Genomic DNA, 9,479 nt, shown 5'->3' with positions numbered 1-9,479 from the left:
TATCCCTTTTCTTGCATGATCTGAGTCCTATTTTGACTGACACTATCTCATGTCATCTCTGTCTAATTTCCAAACTCTCCTAAGAAAATCATTCTTCTCCATCTAATTCTTGAGGGAAAGGTTGCGTTTGCTGAAGATCCTGACTTTTGCCTTCTTCCAGCCAGTCCCCAGAGAGCCTGTTCTCCCTTTGCTCTCTTCGCAAGCACACCCGAGTGTTCCCAGCGCTCCGCGTTAGGAGTTTACGTTCCAAAGGCTGAGAGAAAGTGCTGGTACTTGGCTCTTGTGAAGCCCCACAACATCTTCTGGCTTCTGTAGATATTAAGCAGCTTTGAGAGGATTAGAGTTCCTGAAGCCCAAAAGGATGCATGAACAGTGCTTTTTCCAGGCTCCTTTTCAAAAGGAGCATCGGTATCAATCTAGTGCATCCCTCTTCCTGAGCTGTAGAGCATTTATATTGTAAAGGTCTTTCCATGGCAGCTGTACCATCACTGGTAATTCTCTGAAGCAGCTGGGCTCACAGCAGCCAATTTCTCTGAAAGAGAAAGCAGAGTGGCAGGTAGTCCCATGGAGTGTCAGTGCTGTGGCTTATTCAGACTAAGGAAGGTTTCAAACAATCCCAGCGTGATTACACTGAATTTTAGCACCCTACTGCTTCACTGGCGGGTTACATTTTAGCTTCCTCTGACTTTTCTTTGTGATATGGTGTGTCTCTGCCCAAGCATCGCTTAACCTTGATTGATCCACAGTAAGTCCTTTGCTTTCTCCTCCTCCCATGCTCATAGGTAGAGAGCTAGTGCTGTGGGACCCTGTCAGGGAGAGTGGCAATGAGAGGAGAGGTGATAATCTAGTCTTTGGGCTGACAAAGGTGCAACCTGTAGAAATCAAAACTGCTCACAGGACAAGAGGTCCGTAAATAACCCAACATTTTACTGCATCATACTATCACTTAGCATCACTGAGGGCTGACTATCTTGGTGTTCATTAATAAAAAAAAAAAAAAGGACTATATCCCAAGGCTCATGCACTGAATGCCTCACAAGGAATGAATGTGAGATAGCAGGAAATGCAAGCCTCGCTTCACCCAATTCCTTTGGGCACAGACTTCCCTGAAGCTGTGGGTTGCTCCAGGGCAGACCAAGGTGTAAGGCCCGGCGGAGGGGCAGCTGGGCTGGTTCCTCGCCCGGGGCTGTTCCGCTAGGTGTCAGTGTACACTCGTGTACGGACGCGGTTGCCCACAGCTCCTGGTGGCTGCAACAAAAAGCCACCGAGTAATTTCAACATATTGTTCATTTGCTGCAGCTGTAATTTAGGTTTCTAGGGCCATTTATCATAAAGCTGTCTGCTTTCTTATTCCACGGCTCAAGGCTGCTAGAGTTTATCTCACTGCGTTCCTGGGAGAATCAAAGTATTGGAGTTGATTTCACTAAAAGCTGTCACAGTACATTATTGGAGCACATTTTATTAAAGTTCATTTTCCAGACTTAAATTTAACCGTGTTCTAGACTGCTGTCATTTACTGTATACTGGAACAATAATTTCTCTATCAAAGTCAGTTATTGAATTCTAAAAGTTGACTAAACTATTTTAGAAACAGATATAGTATATGACTTGAAAGAAAAACAAGAAGACACAACAGAAGCAGAGCCATGCAACAGCTCTCCACCAACTTAAGAGGGAATGCCAAGAAGGTGGAAGCCTATTTCCACCGTGGCCATGGAAGAGAGAGAGTCTATAGCTGCAATACCATGAATAGTGATTGAAGCATGGTAGTTAGTCACTGCACCCTGCTAAGCACTTCTAAAATATTTTCACCAAAGAAAATGTTGCTCCTTTGTGTAACACATTAGAGCTGAAAATCACGGAAGAGCTTTCTATCTCAATAGGCAAGGGCCAGTGTTCACCAAAAAGCAAAACAAGTGCTCAGTGGAGGAGGACAGCGTAAACGATGTCAAATCGCTCCTCTGAGGACCGTGATGGGCTAGCAAAGCAATGGCTGGGAGGAACGGGGTTAAAACTGAGCTGGTCGTGAAAAGGTCGCATTTGGTGCAGTGCTCATCACCCTTATTGCCATTTCTGAGAATGCTTTAGGCTGCTGAGCTCCCTGGGAGGGGGTTGGATATGCAGGCCCAGCAGGAACATTTGAGAGGTGTATGGAGCCATGAATCAGCACTGGACTTTGACTTGGCTCTTCCTAAGCGTTGGCTGTTCTGTCCCCTGATGTATCTGCAGATTTGGTTTAAGCCCCCCTGAAGCCAAGCAAATTTGTTACCACCACAACGTCCACCACACAGACCTGGAGAAAACTGGCTGTAGAAACCAGGCTGAGAGAGCTTTCATTTCCAGAATGGGGCATATTGTGCCAGTCCTCAGGGTTTCAGCTAGGCATGTGGGACAAACCGGTGTAAGTGATGCTCCATGGCCCTGTTGTGAGGATAAACAGCAACTCGCAGGTAGTCGTGTTGCGATTGCCTTACTGCTAATGAAAATAGATCATGCTAGAGGGACAGGAATTATCTGGCGGAACAGGTGCATTTTGGTGTGGCTGTAGCATGCACCAGAGGAACATTAACGTGGCGTGCACATTTCCTCAGATTCATGCAAGTTGCATCGGCCTGCGAGAAATAAATCAAACAAGATGTGGAGAGAGGTGCTTTCAAATGGACATAGCACGTTACTAAAATATTTAGGCCACATCAGACTTAAGTGCTACTTCAGATACTTCTCTATCCAGCTCATCAGGCATCCTGTCTTTATGAAAAGGCCACCAACAAAATAACATGAAGTTTCATTTGGATGTGGGGGACGGTGTAATTATTATAGGGGCGTTCAACACTTTGGTTTATGACATCTTTGGGCTGGTGACTTGTTTACTACTTGCTATTGCCGTAAGTGGTGCTGTTGCCCTGCCTGCAGTTTTGATGCCCATTAAGACGGAAACTGTATGTAAATCAGGATCACACATTAATATTTATAATTCATGGTGAAATGTAGGAGTGTGTCTGTTGTAAGAAGAACCATAAACAGGAGTTTTATGAACACTGAGAACTGTTGCTAAGGTGGTTCTCTTGAAATAATTTTCCTTTGCAGTCGGACATCAATTCTTAATTTTAGTAGTACACATAGCGGGATGGAAATGATGATTGATTTTTCTCCAAGTGCTGTGGGCTGCTGCAGTTGAGATTTCACTATAAAAGACTAGACATTTCCAATTGCTTTTTATAAGTTCAGAATTGATTTTATTTGTTTAGCACCTGACTAACATAATGAAAGAGAAAAGAAATACAGCCAAATACAAGACACAGAAAGCTCATGAGGTGCCTGGTTTCTGGCCTTCCTCTTGGTGCCGTGATATTAAGCCATGCTGCAATTTCATAAAGAAAGAGCTCAGCTCCCAGCTGCTTCGCTGTGGCTGCCGAGGTGTCCCAGAGCTGGCTGTGACAGTCGGGCAGCCTTCGCGGAGCTCTGCTCTCCCAGGCAAAGGAGCAGAGCGCAGCCCACAAAGAGGACAGTTGGTGAGCAGAAATGAACGGCAAGGGTTGGGAGGGACAGAACTGACTCGGTGGTTCTCCACCACGCCGCTTCCCTGGCTTCAGTTGGTCCTCCTTAAATTTTTGTTTTCTTTCTTTCTCTTTCTTTCTTTCCTTCTTTCTTTCTTTCTTTCTTTCTGATTGACTAACTAACACACAGTTGCAAAAGCTTGCTGGGCAGTAACCAGAATATTAGCATGATGAGGGCTCCTGCGCCAAATAAGTCTCTTCCAAATACGGTCATGCAGAAGTTGTTTACACTGGGATCACAAAGAATTATGTCTCTATATAGGATTTTAATATTTTATAGAAGCCTGGTTTACTGTTGTGATTTTGACAAGCGAGAAAGCAAAAATAAAACAGTTAACATCAACATGTCTTGGTTTTTAGAATGGGGGTTTATGATACCCACATTACATGATGTTGATAAAGTCCAGAGCTGCTACACTTGTGTGAATAAGCTTTCGTTTAAGCTAAGTACTAGGATTTTCCCACAGGGATTGTGTCTTCAAAATTCTTTTTCCAGTAAGATTTAGAAGTGTTTAGATGATTTGACTCTGTGCAATATAGATAGGCAAAATAGGAGACTACTAGAGTCAAGGATATCTGGAGAGGGACTGGCTTTTACAGCTTTTTTTTCTTGGTGGGCTTGCCACCAAGATAGAATAAAGGCAGGTCTTGGCACTAGAGGGTGTCACTCTTGTATTACTGTCCCTCAGACCACCTCCCAAAATACTATCAGTAGCAATCTGGCAAATCAGCAATGTGTAATGTTCCTGCAGTGCTGCTGTAATATACTTCATGGGATGTAAGTTCTAAGCAGTGTCTCTAAATTCAGCGTTAAAGGAGCTAAAGCCTACCCCTCAGTTAATGAGGCGTTCCTAGATCTCTTTTCCCACCTTGTCTGTGACCCTTGAAACTGTCCTTTTTTTTCATTTTTTGTATGGAGGGGATGTGGAGGATGGGTTGTTTTAAGTTGGGCCTGGGAACTGTTATATATAATCTTGGTCTCAGTTGTGGCCTGCACATCACAGTCCACAGTCACATGTCAGGTAAAGAGTGATCCTAAACCCATGCAGTCCCTAAAGGTCTTCTGGAGTATGGGGTGGCTAGCGATACCAGCCAGGGGATCAGCTCCTTGCCTGCCTTCCCCAACAGCCGCTCTGCAGCTAGCCCAGGAGCCAGTCTGCTGAAACTCCACTGAAAAACCAAATCTTAGTGGAACTCTTGCCTTTGCTGAATCAGCCCCAAAGAGTTGTGTCTGTCCTCTGTGACTTTAGGATTACCCCTTTGCAAAGTCCTAAATCAAGTGATTCCTGGCTGCCTGATATATTCTGCAGTGAGCAATCCAGGAACATGGTGCCTGGTTAAACTTAAATGCTGGAACTGGGAATTGTGCCAGATGCTGCACAGTTTGCTCTCTGTGAGCTGGAACTGTTAGGTATCCCCAGACCGTGCAGCCTGCTTGGCAGTAACACCTTTTTGTGGCTCTGTGTGACAGACATAGCAAAGGTACGCTGGAATAATCTGGTGTTAAGGGAGTAGCATGAGGTTGGAGCCGAGGGAAATCCCGGCTCTGCTCAGAGCTAACTTTTTTCTCCTATATGAACCCTTGCTTAGCAGGGCTGGCTCACAGGAGCTGCTTGGCAATGCAGTGATCCTTCTTGCAGCCACGGAAGAGCACTGGTGCCTGGCCCTGGCTGTAGGTGGTGAAAACTTAGTAGTAGAAGTTCAGAAACCAAGATCAGGCCGAGGGGGCACATCTACTCCCAGTTCCTTGGGAATGAGAAGTGCTGCTTAAGTCAGCGGTGTTATAACTTCACGTGACACATGCTTCTTCATAACATCTTTGTAGCTCAGAGGAAGCTCTTTAGCTTTGAGTGGTCCCACTGAGCATTAATGCAGTCTGCAAGACTTGCTTTGGTGGTGATAAGGCAAATGAGCCCTCTGTGGCTTCAAAGGGTATTCGTTTCCCAGTGAGTGGATAACTGCACTCAGTCATGAGCCATTCATATGTAACTGTGCAGTTTGTAAGAGCCAGAGCTGCAGATGTATAGAATGATCTGATGGGGCTTTGGAGGATGCCAGGGCTGTCATACATCTCTGCTGAAATCATCAGCATGAAGCTCAGCAAATCCATTTCAGCAGAAAGGGTGAGATCCAGTCCCAGGTCACTGCAGATCTGAGCTGCTGCAAGGGTCTCCAGGCCCCATTGACTATGAGTGACTCCTGGGCACCACGACTTTGTCCCCAGGGAGATATGATTTCCCTGGGGTATACAAGCGAATGACCCTGTGTCCTGCTCCCAGTGCTGCTGCCACCTTGTTAGATGCATTTGGTTTCCATCTAATGGAAAAGGGCTGCTCATGGTGCTGGGTTTGCCCTGTCCTGGATCGAGACTGAAGCAGATCACCACTGTCTGGAACCAGCGAGATGCCACTCAGCAGTGGAGAGCTGCCTACTCCACTCGGGCTGGGCTCCATGTGGGCTCTGTGCTGTAAGCTGGTTTGGGGGCTCTGTGCTTGGCATTAATCCTGCTCCCACACTGAGCTGCTCTTGCCCACAGCACTCAGGCAGAGACTCCTCCCTTAGAATCACAGGTACTCCAGCTCTTCCCATCTTCCTCTTCTATCATTGAATTGCTTTTCCCCCCCCCTTTTTGGAGAAACAGCTCCTCAGTCCTTGGGATCTTCTTGCCTCTCCTCTTGCAGCTGAAGAACCAATCAGCTCTGATGACCAAAAAAAAAAAAAAAAAAAAAAAAAAAAAAATTAAAAAAAAGAAAGAAGAAAGAAGAAAGAAAGACTGTTAGGCATTAGGGCTAACTGCATGTCTCAGCTGGCAAGATGGAGGAGTAGCTGCTTCCTCAAAGCTGTCATTTTAGGCTGCCTGCAGATTCAGGAAGACCTGCTGCCCAAGTAACACCCAACTCATATTCGGAAATTATATCTTTGCAACTTGAAGAAGGCTGATAGCAGAGCATCAGCATCAGACAGATGCAGCAAGAGGCTACAGGTAGTGACACTTCTGGTCTAGAAACTCTGAAGACCAACTCCTACACTTCCTGAGATGCCAAGCCATAAAATAATTGTCTGTACAGACAGTATAGGTGAATTGCAGGCTGCTCTTTGCTGCCCTAGAGTCTCTGAGGGTTGCTCAACTCAGTCATATCTCTTCTCTGTCACATGAGTGTCAACCCCACCAGGATACGAGACACAGAGGCTCATGGGCCCTTGGTTACTCCCTGCTCTGTGGTAAGACTTAGTTATTTGAAATGCTTTGCCTTCTTCCGGCATCTTTCCATGGCCCTCTCTATGCAGTCTTCCTCCCAAAACTTGGGGTGGCCAAACTGTATGAGAACTGGGAACCTGATTCCTCCGTGCAGATTAGCAGCCAGATCCAGGGTCAAACTTCTTTTCCCCTTCAATTCTTTACTTTATAAACTGAACCTGATCCTGGCACAAGCTAGGCACAGGCAAAAGATGTGGCCTGCTTTATGTCTGTGAGTGAGCCAGCGCAGATCATCCAGGAGCAAGGGAGACAGCCTACTAGACTGGGCAGTCCTAGGCCTCAACCTTCCCTTTGAACTAGCCCTCTGTGATGGACCAGCAGTGGGTCCGGTGTGCGTGTGGCATAAGTCTAGCATAAGATGTGCTGTGCTGGCCTCACTTCACTCCTCCTTGCAAGAGGGATTGATGATCATGTGTGAACAGCTGGGAGCTCCTTGCACCGCAGCACAAACACTGCTCAGACTTTGCTACCTCTCCTTTTCCATGAAGGGTGCTGTGACACTTCCAGCCACCCCAGTGAGATCCAGCACTGGTGCTCTTAGGGCCCTGGGCTCACAACAGCAATGGCCAAAGTCAATTTGGTTCATGTTTGGTCAAAGCCTGTGCCTTTGCTCGGGTTTTAACATGTGTGCTGTGCTGGAAATCTGGCCTATACTGCCCTCAGCCTGAGTAAGCGCTCCAGAGCTCTCTGAGCCTTGTGCTGGTCTTTGCCTAATGCCCATTCTCAGCTGTCCCCTTTTTCCACTGCTTTGGTTGGTCTCTGACTGTTTTCTGAAATGGCATTTGTTGCCATTTCCCCTGCTCGTTACCATTTCTGGCCCCCCTGGCCGGGGTTCCTCAGGCAGCTGGAGTGGAGTTTCCCATCGGAGATGAACTTGCTGTCCATTTGCCTGTGCTCCACCAAGGCTGAGTTCCCCTGATGTCAGCTCACCTCCAGCTGCTTGTGAGGAGGGCAGCAGGATGTATTCTCCATCCAAAGATTCACACATCAGGCCATGCATGCTCTACTACTTCTGCTCCAGAAGGGCAGGGAAAGGAACACATACGGCACAGGTTTTCTGTGTGCTTGTCTCTCTTGGCTTTTCCGTGCAATGCTGAAGGCTCAGTAATTACTATTACTTTTTTTTTTTTTTTTTTTTTTTAAGCAAGCTGAGAGTCTTATAGATCTCAAGGATTCAAGGAATAGGTCTTTAAGGAGGAAAGAAATCCGATGCCCAAAACTTGCTCTAAAGTCTCCGGTAAAGGAAGGCTGCAGCTGCCTCCTCTCCCCAGGCTGTTTTGCTGCCTGCTCTGAGGCCTGTGTTGTTCCAGCTAGTCAGAGGGTGCTTTCTTACACTCTCTAGTGACTAAAGGAAAGTCCCAAAAAGGAGGTGGTAAACTGTGAGTGGAAGCAAGCTGGCAGGGGGTTAGCACCTGACATCTGCTTGGCCTTTGGACATCCTTGGCAAAAACAACCGCTTTGTAAGACCAGGACTCTGAGCCTGCAGCTGAAGGTCCTGGTCCCGCTGCTGGCAAAGTCACAGACAAAGACAACTTTCTGTATTGAGAACCAGCCCAAAACAGGCCACTTCCATGGCTGCCTGGACACAGCTGCCAGCACAAAAGAAAGGTGCTCATGAAGATGTTTGTGTTGAAACTTCTCAAGCAAACAGTTCGTGGTTGATAGAGAACTGAAAGAGTAAAAACTTTACTTAAAACCAAAACTTTCAGTTTTCAATTGTTCATTTCGGACTTTTGATAAAAATCAAGCATTTTTTCACTGACGATGACTTTTTAGTGCCAGGTTTTGGTGGCTAACCACCCCCTCCCTCCGTGGTCAACCAAAACTGTTTCAAGGGCAATTTTGCACTGCAGTGACTGTGCCCCTAGAGAGTTCCTACCCCTCTGAACAGTGCCACGAGACACCGCAGTAGACCCTGCAGGGACTGTTGCAGTGTGTGGGATGGTGTCTCTGCTAGACCCATGACAAGCCTGAGGTTGGGAGAACTTCTCTATTATGACCTTAGCCAGATTCAGTAGAGATGTGATGATACTGCTGGAAATGAGCAGGGCCATAATAATCATTATGTGGCCACATGGTCCTAGTACCATCCTGGGTTCATGCCTGCAGGCATGCGACCGCCTGCTGACATGGGGCTTTGCTGGTTGCCTGTAGAGTCTCTCCTTGAGGTATGATTTGGTAGCTGCTCATCTCCCTTTGAAGCATGAGAGATGGATTAGATATTGAGCAGGAGTGCTGGTACTTCTGTTGGTCTAAAAAATCACTTGGAGTAGGATTTGTGCTCAGGCATTGGCCCATGGGAGCACCTGCACCTGTCACGGTGTTTGCTGGGCCCTTGTGAAGCTCTGATCTCCTTTTTGCCCAGGTTAAAGGCTGTTCTACCCTTGGCTGTAAGTAAACAACAGACCACAGCACTGCAGCTGGCAGTCAACAGAGTTGCCAACATGAAAATGATTTTTAGAGAAATCTCTGTGTATTTTTTGTTACAATTATTATAGATGGTCAAATAGCTTCTGTGCCATGACAGGTCCTTTTTCATCTTATTTGAAGATGATATTTATTTTTACACTGTTAGTGTTTGCTAGAGCCTTCTAGAGAGTCTTGAAGACAAGTTGTGGCTCTGCTTAGACTACAGGCAAAATGCAACTTTTTAGGTATTCTTC

Source organism: Rhea pennata, chromosome 16, assembly GCF_028389875.1.
Source record: "Rhea pennata isolate bPtePen1 chromosome 16, bPtePen1.pri, whole genome shotgun sequence".
Taxonomy (NCBI): Eukaryota; Metazoa; Chordata; class Aves; order Rheiformes; family Rheidae; genus Rhea; species Rhea pennata.
This window is presented reverse-complemented; position numbering follows the sequence as displayed.